This window comes from Cyanistes caeruleus, unplaced genomic scaffold (genome assembly GCF_971803275.1).
Source record: "Cyanistes caeruleus unplaced genomic scaffold, bCyaCae1.hap1.1 HAP1_SCAFFOLD_98, whole genome shotgun sequence".
NCBI lineage: Eukaryota > Metazoa > Chordata > Aves > Passeriformes > Paridae > Cyanistes > Cyanistes caeruleus.
Genome location: NW_028255900.1, coordinates 595,121 through 608,641, shown reverse-complemented (window position 1 = coordinate 608,641; position 13,521 = coordinate 595,121). Strand labels below are relative to the sequence as shown.

General features: G+C 41.3%; 1 protein-coding gene across 3 annotated transcripts in view; it reads right to left on the bottom strand.

Annotated features, from left to right (window-relative positions):
• The window catches only part of LOC147646449 (uncharacterized), a 158,450-nt gene that overhangs the window by 51,530 nt on the left and 93,399 nt on the right, over positions 1-13,521 (bottom strand). The gene's annotated exons all lie outside the window — the stretch shown is intronic.

Genomic DNA, 13,521 nt, shown 5'->3' with positions numbered 1-13,521 from the left:
GTCAGTTTTTTCTTAGAGGTGGAAAGTGACATTGATGGCTTCTTTGGTACAGTTTGTAAGGGGGGAAGGCTCCTCTTCATTCATCCTCTCCAGACCACACTGCCTTTGGAATATGGCCAACTGGCCAAGTTTTGCCCAGCTCTGGCATTTCTATTTGAGGCAGAAACAGCAATGGCACTTGCAGGAAAAACCAAAGGAGGAGCGGTGCAACGCAAACATCCTGTGCAGATGCAGGTTGTGCAGATGTGACTCGAGAGTATTTGGGTTCCTGCCACTTGGATTTGTATCCCTAAGAGAAATCTCCTTGGCTGGAGGAGAGTCTGGCTGAAGAGAGAAAGCAGAAAGAGCAGTGAGGGTGCTGTGCAAGGTCTCCTGTGGTGCAGAGCTGTGAGCAACTGTGAGGTGAGAGCGGGCCCGGCCTTGGCCAGGCTGGAGCCCCAGCAGAGCCCTGACAGAGCCCAGAGAAGCCTGAGCTTTGGCAGAGGCAGGCTGGAAGGAGGCCCTTGGAGCTGCAAGAGGCAGCAGCCTGGCCCTGGCTGCCTCTTGCTGGCCCCAGGCAAATCCTCCGCTCTCAGAGCCAAGCTGGCAGCTGGCTGCTCCTGAGGGGAAGCGGCGCCGTGCTGGGCACAGCACACACTGGTGCCATGGGCTGTCTGGAGTCTGCACAGGAGGAGAGAAAGGCAAAGAGCAGCCCAGGGCTGCTGCCCTGCCTGACCATTGCTGCTCTTGTGCCGCCTGCCCTGGAACTCCTGGCAATGGTCAGCAGTGTGTGCAGCACTCTGGGCACAGGGGGAGGGAGCCGGGCTGCTCCGCAGGCTCCAGCACAGGGCAGTGTCCTTCAGGCACGGCATTTCTGCCAGGGGAACCGAGGCCAGCGTGAGGCAGTGACAGCAAGTCAGGGCACATCTGCATGAGCCAGTGCCTCACACAGCTCTGGGACCAAGCGCCTGCAATCCTGGAGCTCTGCACTGAGCCACAGCAAAGGTGTGAAATGCAGAGGGTTTGCAGAAATATTCAGGGGCACCAGGCCAGCCTGCTTGGTGCTCTCTGGGGCACAGCATGCACTGTGCAATGCAGCTCGGAGCTGCTGGCAGAGAGGGACTATGGGCATGTGCCTGAGGCTTGTTCTTGAGTAGTGATTTGGGAGGGAGCAGAAGTGTCTCAGTAGGCAATTGGTGTTTTCTTCATGAATTGCTGAATGAAAGACACAATGTGGCCTCACACAGCAAGAGAACTTGCAGAACTTACTGACCATAAGTTTGTGTTGAATTCCCAGAAAAGGGAAGTGTTGAAGTGTAACAAAAAGGCCTTTTGAATTCAGTTAGCTCCTGAGCCTTCATCAAAAACAACCACCAGGAGGCTGACAACTACATGCAGAGCCCTGCTGCATGGGCTTCCGCAATCATGGAATTAGAAAATATGAAGCTTAGGAAAGTAGAATGTGCCCATTAAGTTTAAAAAGTTTAAAAGCTTGTCCTGTGCAAAGAATGGACAAGTGAGTTTGTGGTGGAGCTTCCCCCTCACTCCTGGTGCTGAATAAACGAATCCCTGCTCTGCAGGCCCTACGCTATGGAGTACTGTTTTCTTGACTACTATTTGTGCATCATAATCATGCTATGCTTTTCACTGTCTTCTTAGAACCTTCCAGGCATAAAGTGAGTAAGACAGTGAGTTGTGTATTGATAGGGCCGAAGAAACATTTCCAAATGCCATCCTGGGAAAGGAAAGGACGTGAAACAGCGCTGAGGAAGAGCGTCCCTCGCACAGCCCTCAGAGCTGCCACAATGCACAAGATGGCGGCCGGGGCTGAGGCTGTGCCACCGTGCACAAGATGGCGGCCGGGGCTGAGGCTGTGCCACCGTGCACAAGATGGCGGCCGGGGCTGAGGCTGTGCCACCGTGCACAAGATGCCGGCCGGGGCTGAGGCTGTGCCACCATGCACAAGATGGCGGCCGGGGCTGAGGCTGTGCCACCGTGCACAAGATGCCGGCCGGGGCTGAGGCTGTGCCACCGTGCACAAGATGCCGGCCGGGGCTGAGGCTGTGCCTCTCAGAGCGCTCTGCAGCCTCTGCCAGCCCAGCCCCAGCCCCGGAGCAGCGCAGGGCGGGCAGAGCCCCCTTCCAGCCGTCTGCTTCAATGGGCATTGACAGACACCTGGGCCACGCACACAGGCTGACACCTTTGATCTGTGCACACAAACACGTACCACACACTTGGGAACCTCGGCTGGCAGCATTTTCAGGTGAAAATACAAAGAAACTCCAGGGTTTTAAGGTTTTCAAATAGAATATTTCATTTGTCAATAAAAGGACCAAAAGCAGAAAGGGGCATCTCAGCCTGTTTCTTCCATGCAGGAATAGTGTCACAGTGACTGTGAGCTGATGAAGACGGAGATGGGATTTAATCCAAAGCAGATTGTGCAGTGGGTGCTCACCTGTGATATGTATCCCTCACAGTACCTATTTATTTGGAACACTAGGAAGATTATGAGCCTGGGCAAGATATTAACCCTTTCAATACACGGATGAGACCTACAAACCTTGTTCATCTCTCCAGGGACAGAAAAGGACAGAGTAATAACACACAAAAAAACCAACAAAAAAACATCAAAGTCAGTAAAAAAAAGAAGTCAAACATTAGATAGAAAAGTAATGAAAAAATGGTTATTGAAACAAAAATATTCTTATAGTAAAGCCATAGAAATAAACAATGATATACAAAATAACTCCTTTAATTAATGAAAAAAGTATAAAAATATATTAAAACTGTAAATCTAAACAAAAGCATCCATTAAAGAAACCAAACACATGTTAAAGTAACTGTTATCCCATAAAAGTTTGAACAGAAAAACAAATAAAAACAATAAAATGCCCTTTGCCCCCAGGGAGAGAAGAAAACTTCTGTTTCCAACGATGATCACAAAAACAAATGAAGAGAATCTTTGCCTTCAAACAACTCATCCTTAAAATAAAACCCCATGAATTCATAATCCATTGACACACCTCTAGGAGGGCTGTAAAAATCAGGAAAATGTCACGACAGAAAAATTTCTTCCCAGGCGGCTGCTATTTGTAAAAATGAAAAAGCACAAAAAAATCCATTCCTTGTAAAAAAGCCTCCATGACATAACAGGAAAAAACTTCTCTCCCTACAAAAACTAATACAAAACTATTGTGTAATTAATACTGTGTTAACATCCCAAGTTCTATCTCTACAGTGTCAGGAAAAAAAAAAAGGAGAGGAAAGGCGTTCTGAAAGTTTTATTAGAGTTTCTCATTCTTGTAGTCCTGTTAATAAAGTTCCTTTATTCCTTCTAAGTTTTAAGCCTATTTTGCCCTTCTCCTAATCCATATCTCACAGTGAGAAATGAGTAAGTGCCCTGGAGATTTCAGCCAGCGCTAAACCCACCACATTATTTAGTGCATTAGCCAAAAAACTCAAATTAGCGAATCTCAGCCACTGCACCAGGCTGAAGCTGAGGATCCCCAGCCAAGCTCAGAGGGAGGAGAACACAGCATTTGTGGGATCCTTTCCAGTCTGACTTGCTTTAGCTGGAGCCTGGGGGAGGAGAGAGCAGGAGAAGGGTTGGCTGAGTCCTCTCCCCTCTGCCTTGCCCTTCTCTGCTGGATCCTCAGTTCATCCCACACCCACCCCAAGACTCCAGCCCCATCCTACTGGTGCTGACGGGATTAAAGGAGATAAAGAGGAGATTAAAAAGATAGAGAGGAGAGAAAAAGACAAGTTTACATGCAGCTTAAATATTAACGAAATACCTGTGTTAGTGACTGCTGAGAGTTCCAAGGGAGCTGAAGGGTTTGCGAAGGGCCAGGAGCCCGTGAAGGGCTCAGGAGCTGCTGCTGCCGGGAGGGAGGAAATGCACCAATGGCTCCCAGCAGAGTCTGTGCTTTGAGGCTCTTTCCCAAACAGCTGCAGGAGGGAAAGCAGCTGAGTTTGGAGGAAGAGTTTTCTGCTGAGGTTTCCTGTTTGGAGCTGTCACAAGCTTGAGCTGCTCAAGGGAAACGCGGCTCTGCTTCCAGCAGGGCCCAACTGCCCGGGAGCACAACTTGGTTCCCTGGCCCTGAGCCAACGGGCAGCAGCAGCTTCTGTTCCCTCCTGGCTCTTGTGTCATTTCCAGCAGCACAAGACACACCAAGAAAAGCTCCTCCAGAACATGCCATGAGAAACACAACCTGATTTCATGGCATGGAGGAGCTCTGACAGTCCCACGGGCTCAGGTTTGTTGGTCAGTGAACAGAGCAGGGAAAAGCACAGACACATTCCCTGCACAGGGAATTCACAGGAGGAAAGTGCAGCGCTGGAGGATGAGCTTGGATACAACGTTCCCACGGCAGTTTTGGGGATAAAATTGTCAGGAGAGAGAAAAGAAAAAGTGCTACCAAGGGTGGGCTGGGGAGGGCTGGTGCTTCCCGGGAGGCTCCCGAAGCTCAACAGTGTGAAAGAGTGGCTAGCTAACAAAGGTCGTGTTCCCATACAGCAATTAGCTGAGAAAGAATTAAACAACAGTAGAGTGTAGTTGGTATGAGATGTTGCAAAGTCAGAAAGACCTTAGTGATAACTGTGAACTGAGAACAGGACACTGTGATCAGAAGAATGTGAATTCAGCACAGATGAACAACCACAAGAAGGTGGAACTAGGTGGAGTTGTCCTTAAACGAAATACCCAATAATGAGCTTGCTTTTGCACTATGTAGGAGCCTAATTATTGATGTTATATAGGGAGTTTGGAGTTGCCAATAAATGAGACTTGCTGATCATTCATATTGAGTGCTGCTTGTCTCCCGCCGAACTCATCAAATGGCGCCCGAACAAATGGGACCCTTGGGACCTTTGGGACCTTTGGGACATTAAAAAGCGAAGGCCACGGGAGTCGGCGACAGGGGACGGGTCCTCCGCAGCAAGGACGGCGAAAAGCAACGGTGCCGCGCCCCAGGCGACCTCAGAGGAGAGTCCTGGCCGTAACGTGCTGCCGAACCTTGTAGGGCTGCGACAGCGCTGACGGTAAGATGGAAAGGCAAGCAGCACATGATTTATTTACCTGCTTTTTAGAAAAGCCACAGGTTAAGGGTTTTGATTTGCGCAAGGAGCTCCCTGGACTTCTTGCTTATGGGTATGCTCATTCCTTTACCTCCCACTGCTGGGCAAACACTCCTATCTATGCTGCCCATGGAAAGAGGGAGGGAGAGTCAGAGAGAAGGAAATAATAAGAAAGAAATTCCAGAGCAAACACTGAAACAACGAACAGAATCTGTTCAGTTACGGCAGGATGTGATATATCCTGAACTATTTGCTTCACTTTTGGAGTCACTCTTAACACTACAATCTTATTTAAGTTCCAACTTTGCTACCCTGGAGGAAAAGAATCCAAATTTAGATTGGTTTCCACCCAAACCAGGGGGACATGGGGAGCACTGAGGTGTGCGCAGAGAGCAGGGGCACCCCTGGGGCAGAAGCAGTGCAGAAAAAGTTCCAAGGCCACACTGAACAATTACAGAAACAGCTGAGCAGGAACAGGTGGCTCAGACAGCTTCAAAAAGTGACAAAATAGCCATAATTCACAAATTATATGGTACCTAGTTCGAAATTCATCACTGTAATTAGAAGTTGATAAGCTGCAATGGTCACCATTGTTAGCACCTGACTGTGAGAGACTTTTCATGTAACATCGCTTGCTTTTGTAAAAATTGTGCCCCTTTTTTCCTCTATCAGTGAACAAGAGAGATTGAGAGAAACAACTGTATGTGTTAAAGTTAACTTTGTGAGGTGTTTTTTTGTTGTTTTTTTTCTGCAAGAGCATGTGGAGAATGTGAAGAAAGATAACAGCAGCAGAGAGCAGCAGCAGGGCGGGCAGTCCACCCCCCGCTCCCTCTCTAAGAAAAAGCACCGGGATAGTACCCAGTTTGTTAAAAAGTCATGATTCATGGGTTTTTAAAAATGTTTTTATATACCCTGTTAGAGTTAATTTTGTGTTTTAAGTAATTATGAGTTTATGCAGTTGCAGTTTTTTAGAGTTTTACTGGAGAAATTATTGTGATTCTTTGAAAGTTTAAAAAGGCCCCTTTTCAAGAAAAAAGGTGTTTAAGGTGAATATTAACAGAAGTTACCTTGCAATAATTAGCCTTAAAACCTAAGGTTAAAATATGGTATAATTTACAGCTACTAAGAAAACCTTCCAATTGATGTTATCTACAAAAGATATTTATGGTTTGAAAAAATTAATTAGTTAAGAGAACTTTACTGTACAAGACAAAGTTAAGTTAAAGTATATATTACCCATTTGCTTGTTTTTTCCACAATTCTAATAAGGTAATTTCAATGTGAGTCCTTTTGTTATATAAAACACATATAACTGCATATATACCAATTTGGATTTTGGATTTTAGTTTAAGAATTAGACTTAATGTTTCTGAAAAGTGCTACAAAAGCTGAATGGCAACTTGCCAAATCCTGTGTTGTTGTGGTTTTTCTCTAGAAAAACTGCACTTTAAAATCCTAACCAATTTGAACAAATACTAGGCAAATTCCTGTTTTGAATGAGTATTTTTAGTACCATTTGCAGTTATTGTGGGTTATTCTCAAAGCTAGATGACATAGAATTGTGATATACTTGTTACATTTTTATAATCTTCATAGTGAATCCATGTTACTATTATATTGTGTTTAAAAGGTATATATCAAACTTTTAGTTGCCTCTTTGTAGTAACAGAATAAGATTAAGTTATGTTTTTATTTAATATAGATTAAGTGTTAATAGAATTAAGAAAAGTCAAGTTTTATTATGTTTAGGCTTGAATGTTTTTAAGTTAAGTTTTATAACTTAGATATTCTTTTAAGGTTAAGTTTTGTTATTTCCTTTTGTTATAATTAATTTTATTAATTTTAAATACTGTTTAATTTAAATTGTTTATGTTTTATTGGAGACACTTGTCTAAACTGCAAAGTATAGTTATTTTCCTAGAGAGATGAAGATAGCCACATCTGAAACAGCTGTGACAAAACGCTGATGAACACCTGCTTGTGGATAGAAGGGAATGCAGTCTGTGACACCCTTGACTTCATCAGGAGTTCTATTGGTTGTTACAATCTCTGCAGTTTTGTTTGTTATAGCTTTCTTATTTTTCAGTGTTTCCAGAATTTTAAGAAGATGTACCATTGCTGAGGATCAGCTGCCATGGGAGAGGCTTCAGATTAAACCAACTGCTGAATGGTTTAATTGGTCTGGTACCTGAGGCTTCTGATCATTTGCTTTGTACAAATGCATTTTAACAGTTTGCTGTGCTGTGAGCATCTCCTAGCTGCTGCTATTGAGAACCTTGTTTTAGAAATGAGTTAAGAGGCATCTTTCCAGTTTAAAGCCAGGCCCTGGCCAAGCCTTAACTTTACCTGGACAGAATGTTTGCCAGCAGATCCAGATGTTTTCTGTACCAAATCAGTATTTGAGTCACTTTTTGACTCAGCAATTTGACCCTATTAATATGGCAGCTGGATCAATTTTGAAGTGGGCTTGGAGAATCATTTCCGGAGGTGGTTATCCAATCCTTCACTGATGATTTTTTGTTTCTGTTTGTTTGCTAACTATGGGATGCTGGTGCAGTGTTTTAGTAATTAATAGTAGTTTTATATTACATATCTTATTAATAATGTTTATGATTTAATTGATTTTTTAACTGCTATAGGTTCTTAATCCTTGTATATATGGGTTTGTGTTGATGTTGATGTTTATAACAGAAGTACATCTCATTTTTATTTTTTTTTAAGAAAATGGGGAAAATTGATATCCTAAAAGCATTTTGATTAGTGTAATTCATTAACTTCAAGGGGAGAAGTGTCTGTGTTTTGTTGGCAGGTTCAAAAAGGTCACCTGTTCATCTGACCAGACTGTCTGCCTCTGAACACATGAGATCCAGTGAACAGAGATGTCATCACACAGCCTTGGTACTCCAGACATGGATCAGAAGTGGAGCTGTCAGGACACAGTTGTGTCTGAGCACTACACAGACAGTTGCCAACAGAAATTTTATGTTGTTATTATGATGTTGTGTCTCTACCAATTTTTCAGTTTTCTTTTGTTTTAAGGTTTAGAAGGATGGGAAGAACAACCTGAACATCAAAGCCCTCAGTCACTGATCAGCTGCCATCTGACATCAAGGGAGCAGTGAACGTTCCAAGACTGAATTGTGTTAAATCATAGTCTGTTTGTGAAGGAAATTCTGTAGAAGATCTAAGAAAAGTGTAGAGACTCCATCTAACTGTATATAAAGCAAATTGTAGTTGTGTGTTTACCCTTTCAGCAAATTGCTTCCACACTTAGACTACATATATACCAGAGCATGTGTGTTAAAAGTAGTTAGATAATAGTTTAAGAGTTTAGCCTGTGTAGTAATTGTTATGTTAGTATAAAGTATAAGCATTTCCCCCTTCAAGAGGTAGTGTAAGCATCTTTGAAAGTCCATTTAACGTTCAAGTTTAGCTGTGAGTTTGCAAGTATGGTGTCATTTACATGGAACAAACTGCTTATGGTAATTGTGTTGTGTATAGTCCTGACCAACTGTCTGCTAACTAACATCCAAAAGTGACAGAACATATGGGTCACCCTGGCACACTGAACTGGCCAAAGGTCAATGTGTTTGAGCCTAGCCACACCTGGAGATCCTTTTCACACCTGTCTCATAGGAGTCCCTGAATGGGATCCTCAAGCAGCATTTAAAGGTTTAATAAGTAATGAGACTCGACTGAATAGATTGGCAATGTTGCAGGAGCGCAATTGCACTGTTGGCTTCACATTAAGACAACTTGAAGCCTGCTGGCAAGCAAAAATTACCAAAGTTCTCAATATTACTATGCAGCCCTCAGAAGAATTAGATTTGTTAGGTTCCACCAATACCTCAGGTGGATGGATAATGTTTGAACCCCCAACAAAAAGTCATTCTAACAAAGTAATGCAGCACTGGGCTGCAGACAACCCTATAGCTGATCTCGTTACTCACACTGAGACTAAAGCCTTTATTAGTGGTGCAATCTCACAGAACAAATACCAAAGTGATTACCTAGTTCCATATTCCTAATCTGTGGAGTTAGAGCATGGAATTAGATTCCTGCTAATCCACATAGAAAACCCTGTTATTTTGGGAAACTTACTTTGTTTCCATCCAAGCTTACATCAATTGTAGAATGTAGTTGATAAAATAAAAAACATCAGTCAAAGTGAAGCCTGAATGAATTAAAGCTTAGCAACTCTAAAAAGGCTCGCTTGTTAGACTAATAAAAAATTGAATTTAATATCCACAATGTTAAGTGAACTTTCAGCTGATGTGAGTAGTGTACGTCATGCAGTATTATAAAATCGAGCTACAATTGACTTTTTGCTCTTAGCACAAGGACATGGTTGTGGGGAGTTTGAAGGCATGTGCTGCTTGAATCTTACTGATCATTCAGTTTCCATCCATGGGCAACTGCAGCAGCTTCAGGATGGGTTACATGCCCTGAAAGAAGATAGTGACCCCATTGGAGGTTGGTTCTCCAGCTGGGGCATCACTGGATGGTTGAGGTCTCTTGTGCTGGAGGGGGGATGGACTTTACTTATAATGTTAATGGGGATGAAAGTCTAAGTTGTGTGTTATCTTGTCTTCATAAGAGTATAGAATGAGTCACATCCAAAGCCTGGTTTGTGCAAAAAGTGAAAGGGGGAATTGTTGCTATATTTTATATATTAGTAAAGGCCTGTCTGCACAAACCAGTCTTTGAAATAAGTCGTGATATTAAAGGCTAAAGTCCTTGAAACCCTCCTGCAGAAGAGAGAGTAAAGCAAAACAAAATCCTTGTGTCCAGGAGAAAAAATGTAAACCTGTGTGTGTTAGCCAATAGTAACTTGCTCTGCCCGCAGGCCCTGTAGAACCCTATAAAAGGTGTGCTAAAGATAGAAATAAACGGTGTTCACGTTTACTTCTGTGAAGAGCGGTGAGTTGCTGGCGGTCCTCCAATAAAGTTCTAAAAATGAAACATAACAAATGTCATTGGGGTGCAGAGGCATTGGTGAAATTGATGAAACAAAAATTAATCTCGGTACGGATGCTAACAATGGCAAAATCAGTAATGTCAAAATGTGAAATCTGCTTAAAAAACAACTCAGTGACTAGACGCAGGCATAGCTAGGGAAGATTAGAATAGGAACAGAATCAGGATGACACTTGGAAAAACCCTCTAGTAGAGTGAAATTTGGGTGGACCCTAGAGTCTTTGATTGGTCCTATAGCAAACTATCAGAAGAGAGAAATGTTGTACAAACTTACAGGTCCGGCAGATAAATTAGCAAGAGTGACCTGAGAAAGATTTAAAGAACTAAACGTACAATTACAATTTACTACTCCTGAAAGAGCATGGAGTGTGTGAGTTTTTTAAAGGGACGGATTGATCATTGCTGCATCCACACCGCAAATGTAACTGCACATGTAGAATATGACATCAATCAATTGCAACAAATAGAGCACAAAGCACAGGAAGAGCAAAAGGATTTGTCTCCAAGGTGGTTAGGCAAAATCTTCAAAGGGTTAGGGTGGAATGTGAGTTCATGGAGTAAATCTGTCATTGAGAGTGTGATCTTACTAACTGTATTCTTAGCAATTTGGTTAGTTGACAGCATCTTCAAGGGAGAAATACAGAAGAAAACGTCCTGGAACCAGAAAATAATAAAGGCACTGATGTGAGATCCTCACCCACCATCTTCTGGTTCTCCAGTTCATGACAACATCCAGGACAACGCTTACATCAATAAAGGATTTGAAGAACATCAAGTATAAACTCAGAAACAAAGGACTGTATCAAGTGAAAACATTTGCACTTATAGTGAAGTGAAAATGCTTTCAAAGGGGGGAATGATAGTAAAAGGCTTTGAAATCATAGAAAATTCGGGGACTTAGAAAGAAAGTTAGGTTTGGCAAGCCTGGGAAAAGTAGGCTCTGGGAAATGTTAGGCCTTGTGCTTGCTAAAGATCAGGTGAAACTGCACCTGTGTAGTCAGTAGATGATAAATGATACAATTGTTAGATGTGATTAGATATAATTATTGTTTAAAGAACATGAGGAACAATGTTAGGGGGCTGGGGGGGATCACGAGAAATCCATGATTGGGTAACATCAATGTATACAATAGAATGATGTAAGTTTAACAATTAATATGTAAGTTATATAACGATAGAGTAGAAAAACATGTTCAACTCAAAACCAAGTCGGGTCAGATTTGGGTATGTGTACCCATAAATCCCAAATCTCTACAATAAAGCACCTTCATATAATCATTCCGTGATTGTCTGTGTTCTTGAACGATAACAATTTCATCAGATTTTACTGGAATTTTGTGGGATTTTCTGTAAAATTTTGTGGGATATTGAGGAGATTTAGGGAATTTTGTGGAAATTTTTCTGGAATCTTGTGTATTTTTTTGGAATTTTGTGCAACTTTGTGGTGCTTTTGTGGGATGTTTCAGGAATTTGGTGACATTTTAAAGAATTTTGTGGAATTTTTGTGGAATTTGGTCAGGTTTTGAGAAGTTTTAAAGAATTTTGTGGGTGTTTTCTGCCATTTTATGGAATTTTTCTGGAATGTTGTGGGATATTGATAAGAATTGAAAAATGTTGAAGGATATTTCTGGAATTGTGTGGAAATTGGAGGAGATTTTATGGGATGTTTCTGGAATTTGGTAACATTTTTAAGAATTTTGTGGAATTTTTGTGGAAATTTTTGGAATTTTGAGGATACTTGAAGAATTTTGTGGGATTTTTCTTAGATTGTGTGGAATTTTGTAGAGATTTTGTGGGATGTTTCAGGAATTTGGTAGAGTTTTGAGAAGTTTTAGGGAATTTGGTGGGAGTTTTCTGCCATTTTGTGGGATTGTTCCTTAAATTTTGTGGGCTGTTTCTGGAATTACGTGGGGGTTTTGTGGAATTTTGAGAGATATTGAGGAGACAAGAAGAATTTTGAGTCAATTATCTTAGATTCTGTGGAACTTGGTAAAGATTTTGAGGGATATTTCAAATATTTGATATGGTTTTGAGAAGATTTAAGGATTTTTTGGTGACTTTTCTGCAATTTTGTGGGATTTGGCTGCAATTTTGTGGGATTTTTTCTGAATGTTGTGGGATTTTTCTGGAATTTTGAGGGATGTTGATGAGACTTGAAGAATTTTGAAGGATATTTCTGGAATTGTGTGGAAATTGGAGGAGGTTTTGTGGGATGTTTCTGGAATTTGGTGACAAGTTTAAAAATTCTGTGGAATTTTTGTGGAATTTTGTGGAATTATGAGGAGAGTTGAAGAATTTTGTGGGATTTTTCTTAGATTGTGTGGAAATTTGTGGAGATTTTGTGGGATTGTTTCTGGAATTTGTTCGGGTATAGAGACAATTTTTAGGGAATTTTGTGGAAGTTTATTGCCATTTTGTTGGATTGTTCCTTAAATTTTGTGGGATATTTCTGGAATTACGTGGGGGTTTTGTGGAATTTTGAGGGATATTGATGAGACTTGAAGAATTTTGAAGGATATTTGTGGAATTTTGTGGGAATTGGAGGTGATTTTTTGGGATGTTTCTGGAATTTGGTGACATTTTTAAGAATTTTGTGGAATTTTTGTGGAATTTTGTAAGATTCTGAGGAGACTTGAAGAATTTTGTGGGATCTTCTCAGATTGTGTGGAAATTTGTGGAGATTTTGTGGGATGTTTCAGGAATTTGGTAGGGTTTTGAGAAGTTTTAGGGAATTTGGTGGGAGTTTTCTGCCATTTTGTGGGATTGTTCCTTAAATTTTGTGGGCTGTTTCTGGAATTACGTGGGGGTTTTGTGGAATTTTGAGAGATATTGAGGAGACAAGAAGAATTTTGAGTCAATTATCTTAAATTCTGTGGAACTTGGTAAAGATTTTGTGGGATATTTCAAATATTTGATATGGTTTTGAGAAGATTTAAGGATTTTTTTGTGACTTTTCTGCAATTTTGTGGGATTTGGCTGCAATTTTGTGGGATTCTTTCTGAATGTTGTGGGATTTTTCTGGAATTTTGAGGGATGTTGAGGAGACTTGAAGAATTTTGAAGGATATTTCTGGAATTATGTGTGGAAATTGGAGGAGGTTTTGTGGGATGTTTCTGGAATTTGGTGACAAGTTTAAAAATTCTGTGGAATTTTTGTGGAATTTTGTGGAATTATGAGGAGAGTTGAAGAATTTTGTGGGATTTTTCTTAGATTGTGTGGAAATTTGTGGAGATTTTGTGGGATTGTTTCTGGAATTTGTTCGGGTATAGAGACAATTTTTAGGGAATTTTGTGGAAGTTTATTGCCATTTTGTTGGATTGTTCCTTAAATTTTGTGGGATATTTCTGGAATTACATGGGGGTTTTGTTGAATTTTGAGGGATATTGATGAGACTTGAAGAATTTTGAAGGATATTTCTGGAATTTTGAGGAAATTGGAGGTGATTTTTTGGGATGTTTCTGGAATTTGGTGACATTTTTAAGAATTTTG